A 19,245-nucleotide genomic window follows, 5' to 3' on the forward strand; every position below is an offset into this window, starting at 1 on the left:
GGGAGAGAGAGTGAGAGGGAGAGAGTGAGAGGGAGAGAGAGGGAGGGAGGGAGAGAGAGGGAGAGGGAGAGAGAGTGAGAGGGAGAGAGTGAGAGGGAGAGAGAGGGAGGGAGAGAGAGGGAGAGAGAGAGCGAGACCAGGGGAGAGAGAGGGAGAGAGAGAGCGAGACCAGGGGAGAGAGAGGGGGAGAGAGAGCGCGACCAGGGGAGAGAGAGAGGGGGAGAGAGAGGGAGAGAGAGAGAGAGAGAGAGGGAGGGAGAGAGAGAGTGAGAGGGCGAGAGAGAGAGGGAGAGAGAGCGAGAGAGAGGGAGGGAGAGCGAGAGAGAGAGAGCGAGAGAGAGAGAGGGAGAGAGAGAGAGAGAGGGAGAGAGAGGGAGGGAGAGCGAGAGAGAGAGAGAGAAAGAGAAAGGGAGAGAGAGAGAGAGAGGGGGAGAGGGAGGGAAACAGGAAAAGACAGTGAAACAGAGGCAGGGGCTTGGGGCTCAGGAAGAGACACAGGGTCTGGGGGGGGGTGGGGTGGGGGTTTAGGGGAGGGGGTCTCCAGTGTGGAGTCAGTGCCCAGCTCCCGGTCTCTGCAGAAAAGCCTCAGTCACACCCGCCTGGGGGACGCCTGGTTTGTAAAAATCGATGCTGGGACGGAGATTTCAAAAAGTCTCACCCAGGAAGCAGCAGCTTGTTCCCGGTTTGAAGAGAGAGAGTTTAGGCCTTTCTGGGGATGTGTCCAGACTCAGAGCACACACGGTGCCCAGGGGGGTGGGGGGAGAGACGGGGAAGAGGGAGGGTTACAGCAGGCATGAAGCTGGGGAAGGAAATGTGTCTCCCTGTTCCCATCCGGATAGCATCACATTGCTGCCTGTGGGATCCCCCTGTGCAGAAACGGCCTGCAGCTTTTCCTGAACTGCAACAGGGACCACACGACGTTAAAGAGAAACCAGTTCATTGACTGTCATTCAAACGGAAAAAGCCCTGATCCTGGGTCAAGGCTTGTTCTAAACTCCAGGATTGTCTTTGTGGGAGTTTGAGGGTTTCTGGGGGAGGGGGTGGAATTTCCCTGTCTCTGTCACTCCAGCTTTCTCTCTCCCTCTCTCTTTCCAGACATTTCTTTCTCTGCTTCATCTTGTAGTAAACTGACAGGGAAGTCCCAATGTGAGTTGTCATTATTTGAATTGAGGGTGGTTGGGGGGGAGGTTAAGGGGAAGTGGGTCCCATTTCCCTCTCACTCCTTCCAGCCCTGTCTGGGAGGTTTGCGCTGAGCTGTGGAGGGAGAGCAATGTTCTGTTAGACTGGGGCCTGTTCCTGTCCCTGAGCGTTAATGCAGCCTCTGTGACTAGGCCCAATTCACGGCCTCATTTCAGGCCCCCTCAGGAGGGGCTGTGCATTGTCTGAAGTCCCCAATAAGGCCCGTGTTTCAGGCCATGAATGTGGCGGAGAAACAAAATGTGCAGCAGCCTCTTGAATTCATTTGATTGAGGATGTGATTGTGCGTTTTCCTGCTGTCTCTCTCTCGATTGTGAGTTATCAGGGAGGGAGGGAGAGAGAAAGGGGAGAGGGAGGGAAACAGGGAGAGAGAGGGGCAGGGAGGGAAGAGACGAGGATCTGGGGGTCTCCGGCGTGCAGTCACTGCCCAGCTCCCAGCCTCTGGAGAAAGTCCCTCACTCCCAGCCTCCCAGAAGTTTGGATTGGTGAAAAGAAACTGTGTCACCGAGGGGCCAATCTGTGCCAGTTTGTTTCCAGATATTTCCCTGCCTTTGCCTTTTCATCAATTCTCAGTCTAAACCAATTTGATCTGACTGTGAGCGCACTGTAGTGTGTGGGATCTTTCTGTGCGCAAATACCAAACAGGGTTTCCCTGAATGAGCAGCAGGGAGCACACTTTGTAAATTAATTCCCCGACTGGTGAAGCAGGTGGGAGGGGCCTGAAGTGAAACTGGTTCACGTGAGGCTGTTTCCCTGAATAATGCTGCTGTTTTAGACACTGCGATGAACTGAGGCTTGAATGAAATGTGCGGGAACCATTTTGAATTGAGTTTATTGAGGCCCTGACTGTGGTTTTCTCTCTCTCTCTCGCTCTCTCTCTCTCTGCCTCTCCATATTCTGGCATGTGAGAAACAGAGAGAGAGGGAGGGAGAGGTGGGAAAGAGGGGAGATTGAGGGAAATATTGAGTGGGGAGGTAAGAGATGGAAGGAGGGGCGGTTATGAGGGAGACACAGGATGTGGGGTTTCACCAGTGTGGCGTTGTCCCTCGTGGGGCTGTTTGTGGGATCCTGCTGTGCACTGCAATTGTAAACATTGATGTATTGATTCTCTAATGTTTGAGCCCCTTGAATTGAATGTCTAAATGTGACGCTGTGCTTGTTAGTTTGATATTGTTTAGAGGTAGATTAGCCTTTTCTGGGGGTGAGGAGGGGCGAAGGATACCTGGCTAACATCGCCAGGCTTGTGGGATCTTGCTGTGCTTGTCTGGCCTGCAGCCTGCAACCATGGTTACCCTCCCCGAGTTCAGTTTACTGACGGGCTGATTGAGGAATGTTCCCATTTCCCCTCCTCACCCCATTTCTCTCAGTAAATCATGGATAAATATAAAAGATGGCCACAGTGCATCATTATTGCAAATGGTCAGACAGAAACTGTTCAGAGGGCCTTTCAATCAAGTTCCATCCTGAGGAAGGGAAATGAACAGAGATAGCAACAGATTATCAAGCGGGAGAGAGAGAGAGAGAGGGAAAGATGGGCAAGGATGGGGTGGGCTAGATAGGTACAGAGGGAGGGGGAGAGAGCAGGGATGGGGTGGGCTAGATAGGTACAGAGGGACGGGGAGAGAGCAGGGATGGGGTGGGCTAGATAGGTACAGAGGGAGGGGGAGAGAGCAGGGATGTGGTGGACTAGATAGGTACAGAGGGAGGGGGAGAGAGCAGGGATGGGGAGGGCTAGATAGGTACAGAGGGAGGGGGAGAGAGCAGGGATGGGGTTGGGCTAGATAGGTACAGAGGGAGGGGGAGAGAGCAGGGATGGGGTGGGCTAGATAGGTACAGAAGGAGGGGGAGAGAGCAGGGATGGGGTGGGCTAGATAGATACAGAGGGATGGGGAGAGAGCAGGGATGGGGTGGGCTAGATAGGTACAGAGGGACGGGGAGAGAGCAGGGATGGGGTGGGCTAGATAGGTACAGAGGGAGGGGGAGAGAGCAGGATGTGGTGCGAGAGGAGGGGGAGAGAGCAGGGATGGGGTGGGCTAGATAGGTAAAGAGGGAGGGGGAGAGAGCAGGGATGGGGTGGGCTAGATAGGTACAGAGGGAGGGGGAGAGAGCAGGGATGGGGTGGGCTAGATAGGTACAGAGGGAGGGGGAGAGAGCAGGGATGGGGTGGGCTAGATAGGTAGAGAGGGAGGGGGAGAGAAACAGAACGAGAAAGGGAGAGAGAGAGGTGACAGTGTTAGAAGTGGTTTTGTGCAACGTGAATATTTAGTCTCCAAACAGCAACAGCCCTGGTGGGAGCAGGTAGAGGGGGTGGGGGACAGTGAATGGGAGAGGGACGGTGAGGGGGGAATGATCAGTGTTTGTGTGTTATGTACAATCAGGCAGTAAAGCAGCTGGAGCTGGCAGGTTAAACACAGAGGGACAGGGCTGGTCACGAGGCATTTACACCCTCATCTCATTTCAAATCTGTTCCCATTGTCTGTGTTTAATAACAGGGGATGTGTTTATTAAATGGTGCCTCTACCCCCACTCCACCACCCCTCTGAGATTGTGGAGGTAAGTGAGTGAGAAGAGCCATGGGATCTTGCTGTGTATTTTTTTGTTTCAGTAAGCTTTGCTTTATTTTAATCAATTTGCATTTCTCTCTCTCCCCCAAGGAGAATGGATTTGGAAGCTGCAGCCCTGAGGATGCAGAGAGAGAAACGATTTGCTGCGAGGAATCCTCGGGCAGGAGCTATAACCGGAGAGAAAGACAATAATAAAAACATATCCATGTCTTTGTCCCTCATTCTTCTACCCGGAGGAGTGACGTGTGGAACGTTCACACCGGCGATTGGGGTCAGTGTCGGGGGGTTGGGGAATGGGGGTGTTACTCAGGGGGATCCAGGGTGAGACACGGTTCTGCAGAGAGTCCAATATAATCCCATCGAGTCCAATCCCTCCACCTCTTCCTGCCCCTCTATCTCTGCTCCTCCCTCCATGTTCCTCACTCTATCCCCACATCTTTATTTCCACCCCCATCTCTCCGTGTCCTTTGTATCTCGGCCTCTCTGAATTGTGACAAGTTTCCCTTTTTATCTCTCCCGACAACTCTCTCTGTATCTTTCCCTCTGAAACTTTGTCACTCTGTTCTTTCCAATCTCCCATTCACCCCCCCCCCACCCCACCCACCCTCAGCACCTCTATTGTTCTGCACATCTCACTTTGTCTCTCAGCCTCTTCCTGTCTCTGCCCGTCTCTCTCTCTCTCTCTCTCTGTGTGTGGAGGGATGTGTAAAGGGAGCAGCCATTGCCAAGCACCCAGGCTGCACCATGACACTGAGTCTAGTTCCAGCCCAGTGACATCTCTCCCTCACTGGGGGGTGGACTTGTGATAGAGAGGCCAGTAAAATACAGGGGACTGCTCGGGGCAATGAGACAGAGAGAGGGGATTACAGAGGAGGGGGAGTTAGACAGAAGGGGAAATGACAGAGACAGAGGGGGAGGATTAGAGAGAGGGTGGATTAGAGAGAGAGAGAGAGAGATTAGACAGGGGGAATTATAGAGAGGGGGGAGTTAGACAGAGGGGGAAATGACAGACACAGGGGGGTTAGTGAGAGGGGGGATTAGAAAGCGAGAAAGAGAGGAGATTAGACAGGGGGAATTAGACAGAGAGGGGGAAATGACAGAGGCAGAGGGGGGATTAGAGAGAGGGAGGATTAGAGAGTCAGTTGAATTGGACAGAGGGGGAAATTAGAGAGAGGGGGATTAGACAGAGAGGGAGAGAGGGGAAAATTTAGAAAGAGAGGGGGGGGAATTAGAGAGAGAGAGGGATTAGACAGAGAGGGGTAATTAGAGAGAGACGGGTGGAATTAAAAAGGGAGAGGAGTAATTAAAGAGAGGGGGAAATTAAAGAGAGAGGGGGAATTAGAGAGAGAGGGGTAATTAGAGCGAGGGGGGAATTAGAAAGAGAGAGGGGTAATTAAAGAAAGGAAATTAGACATTGGAAATTAGACAGAGAGGAGGGGGAGAAGGACTGGAAGAGAGAGACAGAGGAGAGAGGGAGGAATGAGACAGAGCGAGGGGGGAATTAGACAGAAGGAGAGAGGGAATTAGACAGAGGGAGAGAGGGAATTAGACAGAGAGGGAATTAGAGAGAGGGGGTAATTAGAGAGAGAGAGGGGTAATTAAAGAGAGGGAGGAATTAGAAAGAGAGGGGGAATTAAAGAGAGGAAATTAGACATTGGAAATTAGACAGAGAGGAGGGGGAAGAAGGACTGGTAGAGACAGGGAGAGGAGAGAGGGGGGAATTAGACATAGAGAGAGGGGAATTAGAGAGAGGGGGTAATTAGAGAGAGGGAGGGGTAATTAGAGAGAGGGGAGGAATTACTCCCTCAGTACTGACCGTGCGACAGTTTTGCACTCCCTCAGTACTGACCGTGCGACAGTGTTGCACTCCCTCAGTACTGTCCGTGCGACAGTGTTGCACTCCCTCAGTACTGTCCGTGCGACAGTGTTGCACTCCCTCAGTACTGACCGTGCGACAGTGTTGCTCTCCCTCAGTACTGACCGTGCGACAGGGTTGCACTCACTCAGTACTGACCATGCGATTGTGTTGCACTTCCTCAGTACTGACCGTGCGACAGTGTTGCACTTCCTCATTAAAGAGAGGAAATTAGACATTGGAAATTAGACAGATGAGGGGGAGAAGGATTGGAAGAGAGAGGCAGAGGAGAGAGGGAGGAATTAAGACAGAGCGAGGGGGGGAAATTAGACAGAGATGGGGAGGGAATTAGACAGAGAGATGGGGGAGGTGGGGGGAGGGAGATGGGGGAGGAGGGAGGTGGGGTGGTGGTGGGATGGGGTGGGGGGTTGGGGAGGGGGGGTGGTGGGATGGGGTGGGGGGGATGGGAAGGGGGGAATGGGGTGGGGATGGGGGGACTGGGGCGGGGTGAGGGATGGGGAGGGGGGGACGGGGTGGGGGGGATGGGGTGGCGTGGGGGGATCGGGCAGGGCGGGGTGGGGGGGATGGGGTGGGGGTGGGGTCTAGGGTCTGGAATGGGGAGGGGAGAAGTCTAGGGTCTGAAATGGGGTGGGGAGAGGTCTAGGGTCTGGAATGGGGTGAGGAGGGGTCCAGGGTCTGGAGTGGGTTGTGGGAGGGGTCTGGAATGGGGTGTGGGAGGGGTCTGGAATGGGGTGGGTGAGGGTTCTGGAATGGGGTGGGTGAGGGGTCTGTGATGGGGTGGGCGAGGCGTCTCGGATGGGATGGGGAGGGGTCTAGGGTCTGGAATGGGGAGGGGAGAGGTCTAGGGTCTGGAATGGGGAGGGGGAGGGGTCTAGGGTCTGGGATGGGCTGGGGAAGGGGTCTAGGGTCTGGAATGGGGTGGGGAGGGGCCTAGGGTCTGGAATGGGGTGGGGAAGAGGACTGGAATGGGATGGGGGAGGGTTCTGGAATGGGGTGGGTGAGGGATCTGTGATGGGGTGGGCGAGGCGTCTCGGATGGGATGGGGAGGGGTCTAGGGTCTGGAATGGGGAGGGGAGAGGTCTAGGGTCTGGAATGGGGAGGGGGAGGGGTCTAGGGTCTGGGATGGGTTGGGGAAGGGGTCTAGGGTCTGGAATGGTGTGGGGGAGTGGTCTAGGGTCTGGAATGGGTAGGCGCAGGGTCTAGGGTCTGGAATGGGGTGGAGGTATGGTCTAGGGTCTGGAATGGGGTGGGGGAGGGGTCTAGGGTCTGGAATGGGGAGGGGTCTAGGGTCTGCAATGGGCCAGGGAAGGGGTCTGGAACGGGGTGGGAGTGGAGTCTAGGGTTTGGAATGGGATGGGGAGGAGTCTAAGGTTTGGAATAGGCTGGGGGATGGGTCTAGGGTCTGGAATGGTGTGGGGAAGGAGTCTGGAATGGGGTGAGGAGGGTTCTAGGGTCTGGAGTGGGTTGTGGGAGGGGTCTGGAATGGGGTGTGGGAGAGGTCTGGAATGGGGTGTGGGAGAGGTCTGGAATGGGGTGTGGGAGGGGTCTGGAATGGGGTGGGTGAGGGGTCTGTGATGGGATGGGCGAGGCGTCTCGGATGGGATGGGGAGGGGTCTAGGGTTTGGAATGGGGAGGGGAGAGGTCTAGGGTCTGGAATGGGGAGGGGGAGGGGTCTAGGGTCTGGGATGGGTTGGGGAAGGGGTCTAGGGTCTGAAATGGGGTGGGGAGGGGCCTAGGGTCTGGAATGGGGTGGGGAAGGGGACTGGAATGGGTTGGGGGAGGGTTCTGGAATGGGGTGGGTGAGGGGTCTGTGATGGGGTGGGCGAGGCGTCTCGGATGGGATGGGGAGGGGTCTAGGGTCTGGAATGGGGAGGGGAGAGGTCTAGGGTCTGGAATGGGGAGGGGGAGGGGTCTAGGGTCTGGGATGAGTTGGGGAAGGGGTCTAGGGTCTGGAATGGTGTGGGGGAGTGGTCTAGGGTCTGGAATGGGTAGGGGCAGGGTCTAGGGTCTGGAATGGGGTGGAGGTATGGTCTAGGGTCTGGAATGGGGTGGGGGAGGTGTCTAGTCTGGAATGGTGTGGGGTGGGGGGTGGGGAAGGGTCAGTGGTCTGCAATGGGATGGGGAAGGGGTCTGGAATGGGGTGTGGGAGGGGTCTAGGGTCTGGAATGGGGTGGGGGAGGGGTCTAGGGTCTGGAATGGGGAGGGGTCTAGGGTCTGCAATGGGCCAGGGAAGGGGTCTGGAACGGGGTGCGAGTGGAGTCTAGGGTTTGGAATGGGATGGGGAGGAGTCTAAGGTTTGGAATGGGCTGGGGGATGGGTCTAGGGTCTGGAATGGGGTGGGGAAGGGGTCTGGAATGGGGTGGGGGGAGGGGTCTAGGGTCTGGAATTGGGCGGGGAAGGGGACTGGAATGGGGTGGGGAGGGGTCTAGGGACTGGAATGGGGTGGGGAAGGGGACTGGAATGGGGTGGGGGAGTGGTCTAGGTCCTGGAATGGTTTGGGGAAAGGGTCTGGAATGGGGTGTGGGAGGGGTCTGGAATGGGGTGGGAGAGGAGTCTGGGATGGGGTGGTTGAGGGGTCTGGGATGGAATGGGGAGGGGTGTGGGATGGGGTGGGGGAGGGGTCTAGGGTCTGGAATGGGGAGGGGAGAGGTCTAGGGTCTGGAATCAGGTGGGGAGGGGTCATGGATCTGGAATGGGGTAGGGAGGGGTCTAGGGTCTGAAATGGGGTGGGGAGGGGTCTAGGGACTGGAATGGGGTGGGGAATGGGTCTGGAATGGGGTGGGGGAGGTGTCTCGGGTCTGGAATGGGGTGTGGGAGTGGTCTAGGGTCTGGAATGGGGTTGGGGAGTGGTCTAGGATCTGCCATGGGGCAGGGAAGGGGCCTGGAATGGGGTGTGGGCTGGGTCTGGAATTTGGTGGGGAAGGAGTCTAGAGTTTGGAATGGGATGGGGGAAGGGTCTAGGGTCTGGAATGGGGTGGGGTGGGGAGGAAGGGGTGGTGTGGGGGTGGGGGGATGGGGCAAGGTGGGGGGGATGGGGTCGGGGTAGAGTCTAGGGTCTGGAATGGGGAGGGGAGAGGTCTAGGGTCTGGGATGGGGAGGGGTGTGGGATGGGGTGGGGGAGGGGCCTAGGGTCTGGAATGGGGTGGGGAGGGGTCTACGAACTGGAATGGGGTTGGGAAGGGATCTAGGGTATGGAATGTGGTGGGGAGGGGTCTAGGGTCTCGAATGGGGTAGGGAGGGGTCTAGGGTCTGAAATGGGATGGGGAGGGGTCTAGGTCCTGGAATGGTTTGGGGAAGGGGTCTGGAATAGGATGGGGGAGGGGTCTAGGTTCTGAAATGGGATAGGGGAGTGGTCTAGGGTCTGGAATGGGGTGGAGGAGTGGTCTAGTCTCTGGAATGGGTTGGGGAGTGGTCTAGGCTCTGCAATTGGCTGGGGAAGGGGCCTGGAATGGGGTGGGGGAGGGGTCTGGAATGGGATGGGGAAGGAGTCTAGGGTTTGGAATGGGATGGGGGAGGGGTCTAGGGTCTGGAATGGGGTGGGGTGGGGGGAATGGGGCCAGATGGGGGGGAAGGGGCGGTGTGGGGTGTTGGGGCGGGGTGGGGGGATGGGTGGGGGTAGAGTCTAGGGTCTGGAATAGGGAGGGGAGAGGTCTAGGGCCTGGAATGGGGTGGGGAAGGGTCTAGGCTCTGGAATGGGGTGTGGGAGGGGTCTGGAGCGGGGTGGGAGAAGAGTCTGGGATGGGGTGGTTGAGGGATCTGGGATAGGATGGGGAGGGGTGTGAGATGGGGTGGGGGAGGGGTCTAGGGTCTGGAATGGGGAGGGGAGAGGTCTAGGGTCTGGAATCAGGTGGGGAGGGGGACTGGAATGGGGTGGGGAAGGGATCTAGGGTATGGAATGTGGTGGGGAGGGGTCTAGGGTCTGGAATGGGGTAGGGAGGGGTCTAGGGTCTGAAATGGGATGGGGAGGGGTCTAGGGACTGGAATGGGGTGGGGGAGGGGTCTGGAATGGGGTGGGGAAGGAGTCTAGGGTTTGGAATGGGATGGGAGAGGGGTCTAGCGTCTGAATTGGGGTGGGGTGGGGGGAATGGGGCCGGTTGGGGGGGGAAGGGGCGGTATGGGGGTGGGGGCGATGGGTGGGGTGGGGTGTTGGGGCGGGGTGGGGGGGATGGGGTTGGGGTAGAGTCTAGGGTCTGGAATGGGGAGGGGAGAGGTCTAGGGTCAGGAATAGGGTGGGGAAGGGTCTAGGCTCTGGAATGGGGTGGGGAAGGGTCTAGGCTCTGGAATGGGGTGTGGGAGGGGTCTGGAATGAGCTGGGGGGGTTTCTGGAATGGGGTGGGAGAGGAGTCTGGGATGGGGTGGTTGAGGGGTCTGGGATGGAATTGGGAGGGGTGTGGGATGGGGTGGGGGAGGGGTCTATGGCCTGTAATGGGTTCGGGGAGGGTTCTAGTATCTGGAATGGGGTAGGGGAGTGGTCTAGTGTCTGGAATGGGGTGGGGGAATAGTCTAGGGTCTGAAATGGGCCAGGGAAGGGGCCTGGAATGGGGTGGGGGACGGGTCTGGAATGGGGTGGGGAAGGAGTCTAGGGTTTGGAATGGAATGGGGAGGGGTCTACGGTCTGGAATGGGGTGGGAAAGGGGTCTACGGTCTGGAATGGGGTGAAGGAGGGGGTCTAGGGTCTGCAATGGGGTGGGGGTGGAGTCAGGCCTGGAATGGGGTGGGGAAGGGGTCTACGGTCTGGAATGGGGTGAAGGAGGGGGTCTAGGGTCTGCAATGGGGTGGGGGTGGAGTCAGGCCTGGAATGGGGTGGGGAAGGGGTCTACGGTCTGGAATGGGGTGAAGGAGAGGGTCTAGGGTCTGCAATGGGGTGGGGTTGGAGTCAGGCCTGGAATGTGGTGGGGGAGGGGTCTAGGGTCTGCAATGGGCTGGAGAAGGTGTCTGGAATGGGGAGGGTTCTAGGGCCTGGAATGGGGTGGGGGAGGGGTCTACGGTCTGCAATGGGGTGGGGAAGGGGTCTACGGTCTGGAATGGGGTGAAGGAGAGGTCTAGGGTCTGGAATGGGGTGGGGAAGTGGTCTGGAATGGGGTTGGGGTGGAGTCTAGGGTCTGGAACGGGGTGGGGGCGCGTCAGTGGTCTGGAATGGGTGGTGGAGTGTCAGGGGTCTCGAATGGGGTAGAGGTGGGGGAGGGGTCTAAGATCTGGAATGGGGTGGGAAAGGGGTCTAGGGTCTGGAATGGGGTGGGGAAGGGGTCTAGGGTCTGGAATGGGGTGGGGGTGGAGTCAGGCTTGGAATCAGGTGGGGTAGCGGTCTAGGGTCTGGAATGGGGTGGGGAAGGGGTCTAGGGTCTGGACAGGGGTGGGAAGGGGTCTAGGGTCTGGAATGGGGTGGGGGTGGAGTCAGGCCTGGAATGGGGTGGGGGAGGGGTCTAGGGTCTAGAATGGGGTGGGGAAGAGAACTGGAATAGGGTGCAGGAGGGTTCTAGGGTCTGGGATGGGGTGGAGGAGAGGTCTAGGATCTGGAATGGGGTGGGGGAGGGTTCTAGGGTCTGGAATGGGACGGGGTCTAGGGTCTGGAATGGGGTGGGGAAGTGGTCTGGAATGGGCTTGGGGAGGAGTCTAGAGTCTGGAACGGGGTGGGGGCGCGTCAGTGGTCTGGAATGGGTGGTGGAGTGCCAGGGTTCTGGAATGGGGTGGAGGTGGGGGAGGGGTCTAGGGTCTGGAATGGGGGAGGGGTCTAGGATCTGGAATGGGGCGGGGTCTAGGATCTGGAATGGGGTGGAGAAGTGGTCTGGAATGGGGTGGGGGAGGAGTCCAGGCTCTGGAATGGGGTGGGGGAGTGGTTTAGGGTCTGGAATGGGGTGGGGGAGGGGTCTAGGGTCTGGAATGGGTTGGGGGAGGGGTCTAGGGTCTGGAATGGTATGGGGAAGGGGTCAGGAGTGGAGTGGGTGAGTGGTCTAGGGTCTGGAATGGGGTGGGGGAGGGGTCTAGTGTTTGGAATGGGGCAGGGGAGGGGTATAGGGTCTGGAATGGAGTGGGGTGGGTCTAGGGTCTGGAATGGGATGGGGGAGGGGTCTAGGGTCTGGAATGGGGTGGGGGAGGGGTCTAGCATCTGGAATGGGGTGGGGGAGGGGTCTAGCATCTGGAATGGGGTGGAGTGGGGTATGGTCAGTGGTCTGGAATGGGCTGGCGGAGGGGTCTAGGGTCTGGAATGGGGTGGGGGAGGGGTCTAGGGTCTGGAATGGGGTGGGGGAGGGTCATGGGTCTGTAATGGGGTAGGGAAGGCGTCTGGAATGGGGTGTGGGAGGGGTCTAAGTTCTGGAATGGATGGGGGATGTGTTGAGAGTCTGGAATGAGGTTTAGGAGGGGTCTAGTGTCTGGAATGGAGTGGGGGAGGGGTCTAGGGTCTGGAATGAGGTGAGTGGGTGTAGTAAGTGTAGCTTTAAGGAATGTAGTGGCTTTAGCTTTGACTTGAGCCTGCACATAGATTACATCAGTCCTTTTCTAGGCACCATGTTCATACTAATAATTGATGCGTATTCCAAATGGCTAGACGTCTACGAGGTTAGGTCACCAACGTCAGGCACGACTATAGAAAAGTTACACCAAAGCTTTCTATCCATGAATTGCCAGAAATAATCATTTCAGACAATGTTACTGTGTTTACTAGCACTGAATTTCAAAGATTTGTGAGCCTAAATGGCATCAAACTAAAGTTGGCACTGTACGATCCATCATCTAATGGATTAGCTGAGAGAGCAGTACAGACTTTTAAAGCTGGGATGGAAAAATTATAAGGAGGATCATCATTGGAAACTAATGGGGAGGTGATGGCGTAGTGGTATTGTCACTGGACTAATAATCCAGTGACCCAGGGTAATTCTCTGGGGGCCGGATTCAAATCCCACCATGGTAGATGGGGGAATTTGAATTCAATAAGGATTTGAAATTAAAAGTCCAATGGTGACCATAAAACCATTGTTAATTGTTGTAAATACCCATCTGGTTCACTAATTCCCTTTAGAGAAAGAAATCTGCTGTCCTTATCTGGCCTGACCTACATGAGACTCATGACCCATATCCTCTTAAATGGCCCCTGAACTAGGGATGGGTAATAAATGCTGGCCTGGCCAGCAATGCCCACATCACATGAATGAAAACTTTCATGTTTCCTGTTTCACTATAGAACAACCTCCCACACTACTACAGGTTCAACACCTTCACAGTTACTTATGAAGCAACCCCTTCGAACAAGATTAAGTCTGACACTTTCCAATTTGGAGGGAAAGGTGGAGAAAAGTCAAGGGAATCAAAAAGCACTCCATGATTTGCATAGCTGTGAAACAGTATGATGGATCGAATTGATTACCTGGTGTAGTAGTTTCTGTGATCAGACCCTTGTCATATCACGTAGAAGAGGAGGGCTGGATCATCCATAAACATTTGGATCATTTGAGAAGAAGGGAGATACCCCAAAAAAATGATGTTCCACCTTAACCTTTGTAGAACCCTGTTGACATTGTTCATACCAGATGTTTCTGTGGGAGTAGATAATACTGAACAGCCTGTGCCTAAAGAGATTCAATGAAGAGTGCAGGAGGGCATGCCAGGAGCAGCACCAGGCATACCAAAAAATGAGGTGTCAACCTGGTGAAGCTATAACACAGGACTACTTGTGTACCAATCAGTATAAGCAGCAAGTGTTAGACAGGGCTAAGCGATAATCAATGGATCACATCTAAGCTCTGCAGTCCTGCCACATCCAGTCATGAATGGTGGTGGACATTTAAACAACTCACTGGAGGAGGAGGCTCCACAAATATCCCCATCCTCAATGATGGAGGAGCCCAGCACAGCAGTACAAAAAATAAGGCTGAATCATTCACAACAATCTTCAGCCAGAAGTGCTGAGCGGATGATCCATCTTGGCCTCCTCTGCAGGTCCCCAGCATCACACATGCCAGTCTTCAGCCAATTTGATTCACTCCACGTGATATCAAGAAATGGCTGAAGGCACTGGATACTGTAAAGGCTATGGGCCCTGACAATATTCTGGCAATAGTACTAAAGACTTGAGCTCCAGAACTTGCCATGTCCCTAGCCAAGCTGTTCCAGTACAGTTACAACACTGGCATCTACCCAGCCATATGAAAAATTGCCCAGGCATGTCCTGTACACAAAAAGCAGGATAAATCCAACCCGGTCAATTACTGTCCCATCAGTCTACTATCTATCATCAGTAAAGTAATGGAAGGGGTCATCAACAGTGCAATCAAGCGGCTCTTGCTTCACAATAACCTGCTCACTGATGCCCAGTTAGGTTCCGCCAGGGCCACTCAGCTCCTGAGCTCATCACAGCCTTGTTTCAAACATGGACAAACAGCTGAACTCCTGAGGTGAGGTGAGAGTGACTGCCCTTGACATCAACGCAACATTTGACAGAGTGTGACATCAAGGAACCCTAGCAAAAGTGGTGTCAATGGGACTCAGAGGGAAAATGCTCCACTGATTGGAGTCATACCTAACACAAAGGAAAATGGTTGTTGTTGTTGGAGGTCAGTCATCTCAGCTCCAGGACATCAATGAGTTCCTCAGGGTAGTGTCCTTGGACCAACCATCTTCAGCTGCTTCATCAATGACCTTCCTTCCATCATAAGTGGGGATGTTTGCTGATGATTGCACAATGTTTTAAAATTAGGGGACACTCTATTAGGATGACCCTCATAGGTTGCGACTCCTCAGATACTGAAGCAGTTTATGTCCAAATGCAGCAAGTAGCAAGTAACATTCTCACCACACAAGTGTCAGGCAATGACCATCTCCAACAAGAGAGAATCCAACCATCGCCTCTTGATGTTCAATGGCATTGGCATTACTGAATCCCCCACTATCAACATCCTGGGGGTTACCATTGACCGGAAACTGAACTGGAGAGAAAAATGCTGTGGCTACAAGAACAGGTCAAAGGCTAGGAATAGAGGGACAAGTAACCCACCTCCTGACTCACCAAAGCCTGTCCACCACCTAGAAGGCACAAGTCAGGAGTGTGATGGAAAACTCCCCACTTCCCTGGATGAGTGCAGCTCCACAACACTCAAGAAGCTCGACACCATCCAGGACAAAGCAGCCCACTTTATTGGCACCACATCAGAAACATTTACTCCCTCCACCACTGACACACAATAGTTCTAATATTATATTGATCAACTGTTTTCCATATAGCTGCATTTAAACACATTGACTCCCACTGAATGATTAGTGCTTTCAACTTTCTTTTATCTAGTCCTACCAATTTGTTTCTTTACCTCACACTTTCTCATTCTCACAGAAGGCTACATAGACATCTTAATCTCCCTGATAAAAACAAAAAATTGCGGATGCTGGAAAACCAAAACAAAAACAGAATTACCTGGAAAAACTCAGCAGGTCTGGCAGCATCGGCAGAGAAGAAAAGAGTTGACGTTTCGAGTCCTCATGACCCTTCGACAGAACTAAATAGAAATAGAAAAGGAGTGAAATATAAGCTGGTTTAAGGTGTGGGTGTGTGTGTGTGGTGGGGTGGGGGGGTGGGTTGGGGGGGAGAGAAGTGGAGGGGGTTGGTGTGGTTGTAGGGACAAGCAAGCAGTGATGGAAGCAGATCATCAAAAGATGTCACAGACAACGGAACAAAAGAACACATAGGTGTTGAAGTTGGTGATATATATCTAAACAAATGTGCTAATTAAGAATGGATGGTAGGGCATTCAAGGTATAGCTCTAATGGGTGTGGGGGGAGCATAAATGATTTTAAAATATTTTAAAATAATGGAAATAGGTGGGAAAAAGAAAAATTTATATAATTTATTGGGGAAAAAAAGAAAAGGAAGGGGGAAGAAACAGAAAGGGGGTGGGGATGGAGGAGAGAGGTCAAGACCTAAAGTTGTTGAATTCAATATTCAGTCCGGAAGGCTGTAAAGTGCCTAGTCGGAAGATGAGGTGCTGTTCCTCCAATTTGCGTTGGGCTTCACTGGAACAATGCAGCAAGCCAAGGACAGACATGTGGGCAAGAGAGCAGGGTGGAGTGTTGAAATGGCAAGCGACAGGGAGGTTTGGGTCATTCTTGCGGACAGACCGCAGGTGTTCTGCAAAGCAGTCGCCCAGTTTACATTTGGTCTCTCCAAAGTAGAGGAGACCGCATTGGGAGCAACGAATGCAGTAGACTTAAGTTGGGGGAAATGCAAGTGAAATGTTGCTTTACTTGAAAGGAGTGTTTGGGCCCTTGGACGGTGAGGAGAGAGGAAGTGAAGGGGCAGGTGTTACATCTTTTGTGTGGGCATGGGGTGGTGCCATAGGTGGGGGTTGAGGAGTAGGGGGTGATGGAGGAGTGGACCAGGGTGTCCCGAAAGGGAACGATCCCTACGGAATGCCGACAGGGGTGGGGGTGAAGGGAAGATGTGTTTGGTAGTGGCATCATGCTGGAGTTGGCGGAAATGGCGGAGGATGATCCTTTGAATGCGGAGGCTGGTGGGATGATAAGTGAGGACAAGGGGGACCCTATCATGTTTCTGGGAGGGAGGAGAAGGCGTGAGGGCGGATGTGCGGGAGGTGGGCCGGACATGGTTGAGGGCCCTGTCAACCACCGTGGGTGGAAAACCTCGGTTAAGGAAAAAGGAGGACATGTCAGAGGAACTGTTTTTGAAGGTAGCATCATCGGAACAGATGCGACAGAGGCGAAGGAACTGAGAGAATGGGATGGAGTCCTTACAGGAAGCGGGGTGTGAGGAGCTGTAGTCAAGGTAGCTGTGGGAGTCGGTAGGCTTGTAATGGGTATTGGTGGACATTCGATCACCAGAGATTGAGACAGCGAGGTCAAGGAAGGGAAGGGAAGTGTCAGAAATGGGCCATGTGAAAATGATGGAGGGGTGGAGATTGGAAGCAAAATTAATAAATTTTTCCAAGTCCCGACGAAAGCATGAAGCAGCACCGAAGTAATCATCGATGTACCGGAGAAAGTGTTGTGGAAGGGGGCCGGAGTAGGACTGGAAAAATGAATGTTCCACATACCCCATAAAGAGAGAGGCATAGCTGGGGCCCATGCGGGCACCCATAGCCACACCTTTTATTTGGAGGAAGTAAGAGGAGTTGAAGGAGAAATTGTTCAGTGTGAGAACAAGTTCAGCCAGACGGAGGAGAGTAGCGGTGGATGGGGATTGTTCGGGCCTCTGTTCGAGGAAGAAGCTAAGGGCCCTCAGACCATCCTGGTGGGGGATGGAGGTGTAGAGGGATAGGACGTCTATGGTGAAGAGGAAGCGGTTGGGGCCAGGGAACTGGAAATTGTTGATGTGACGTAAGGTGTCAGAGGAATCATGGATGTAGGTGGGAAGGGACTGGACAAGGGGAGAGAGAAGGGAGTCAAGATAACGAGAAATGACTTCCGTGGGGCAGGAGCAAGCTGACACGATAGGTCTACGGGGCCAGTTCTGTTTGTGGATTTTGGGTAGGAGGTAGAAGCGGGCCGTCCGAGGTTGGGCGACTATCTGGTTGGAAGCTGTGGGAGGAAGATCCCCAGAGGAGATGAGGTCAGTGACAGTCCTGGAAACAATGGCTTGATGTTCAGTGGTGGGCTCATGGTCTAGGGAGAGGTAGGAGGAAGTGTCTGCGAGTTGACGCTCAGCCTCCGCGAGGTAGAGTTCAGTGCGCCAGACAACAACAGCACCACCCTTGTCAGCGGGTTTGATGACGATGACAGGGTTGGACCTGAGAGAATGGGGTGCAGTAAGTTCAGAGAGAGAGAGATTAGAATGGGTGAGAGGAGCAGAGAAATTGAGACGACTAATGTCACACCGACAGTTTTCAATGAAAAAATCAAGAGAAGGTAAGAATCCAGAGGGAGGGGTCCAGGTGGAGGGAGAATATTGGAGGTGGGTGAAAGGATCCGTTGAACGGGGAGAGGACTCCTGTCCAAAGAAGTGAGCCCAGAGACAAAGACGGCGGAAGAAGAGTTCAGCATCATGCTGAGCCCGAAATTCATTAAGTCGAGGACGTAGGGGTATGAAATTAAATCCTTTGCTGAGCACTGAACGTTCAGCATCGGAGAGGGGAAGGTCAGGGGGTATAGTGAATACACGGCTGGGGCTGGGATTGGAAGATGGGGTGGGGACGGAGGGACAGGCAGGGGTGGAGGGTCCTAGATGGGTGTTGGTGTCAATGAGTTGCTGGAGCTTGCGTTCCTTAGCACTTGAGAGAAAGAGAAAAAGTTTCTTGTTGAGGCGTCGGATGAGACGAAGAATAAAATGAAACTGGGGGCACGCGCAGCTTTGAAAAAGGGTACAGCGGTGCTGCTGGAGGGAGAGGTCTCCACCCCTCCATCATTTTCACATGATCCATCTCTGACACTTCCCTTCCCTTCCTTGACCTCGCTGTCTCAATCTCTGGTGATAGACTGTCCACCAATATCCATTACAAGCCTACCGACTCCCACAGCTACCTTGACTACAGTTCCTCACACCCCGCTTCCTGTAAGGACTCCATCCCATTCTCTCAGTTCCTTCGCCTCCGTTTCATCTGTTCCGATGATGCTACCTTCAAAAACAGTTCCTCTGACATGTCCTCCTTCTTCCTTAACCGAGGTTTTCCACCCACGGTGGTTGACAGGGCCCTCAACCGTATCGGGCCCACCTCCCGCGCATTCGCCCTCACGCCTTCTCCTCCCTCCCAGAAACATGATAGGGTCCCCCTTGTCCTCACTTATCACCCCACCAGCCTCCGCATTCAAAGGTTCATCCTCCGCCATTTCCGCCAACTCCAGCATGATGCCACCACCAAGCACATCTTCCCTTCACCCCTCGTGTCGGCATTCCGTAAGGATCGTTCCCTTTCAGGACACCCTGGTCCACTCCTCCATCACCCCCTACTCCTCAACCCCCACCTATGGCACCACCCCATGCCCACGCAAAAGATGTAATACCTGCCCCTTCACTTCCTCTCTCCTTACTGTCCAAGGGCCCAAACACTCCTTTCAAGTGAAGCAACATTTCACTTGCATTTCCCCCAACTTAGTCTACTGCATTCGTTGCTCCCAATGCGGTCTCCTCTACATTGGAGAGACCAAATGTAAACTGGGCGACTGCTTTGCAGAACACCTGCGGTCTGTCCGCAAGAATGACCCAAACCTCCCTGTCGCTTGCCATTTCAACACTCCACCCTGCTCTCTTGCCCACATGTCTGTCCTTGGCTTGCTGCATTGTTCCAGTGAAGCCCAACGCAAATTGGAGGAACAGCACCTCATCTTTCGACTAGGCACTTTACAGCCTTCCGGACTGAATGTTGAATTCAACAACTTTAGGTTGACCTCTCTCCTCCATCCCCACCCACTTTCTGTTTCTTCCCCCTTCCTTTTCTTTTTTTCCCCAATAAATTATATAAATTTTTCTTTTTCCCACCTATCTCCATTATTTTAAAATATTTTAAAATCATTTATGCTCCCCCCACACCCATTAGAGCTATACCTTGAATGCCCTACCATCCATTCTTAATTAGCACATTTGTTTAGATATATATCACCAACTTCAACACCTATGTGTTCTTTTGTTCCGTTGTCTGTGACATCTTTTGATGATCTGCTTCTATCACTGC

Source organism: Carcharodon carcharias, chromosome 19 (genome assembly GCF_017639515.1).
Source record: "Carcharodon carcharias isolate sCarCar2 chromosome 19, sCarCar2.pri, whole genome shotgun sequence".
NCBI classification, from domain to species: domain Eukaryota; kingdom Metazoa; phylum Chordata; class Chondrichthyes; order Lamniformes; family Lamnidae; genus Carcharodon; species Carcharodon carcharias.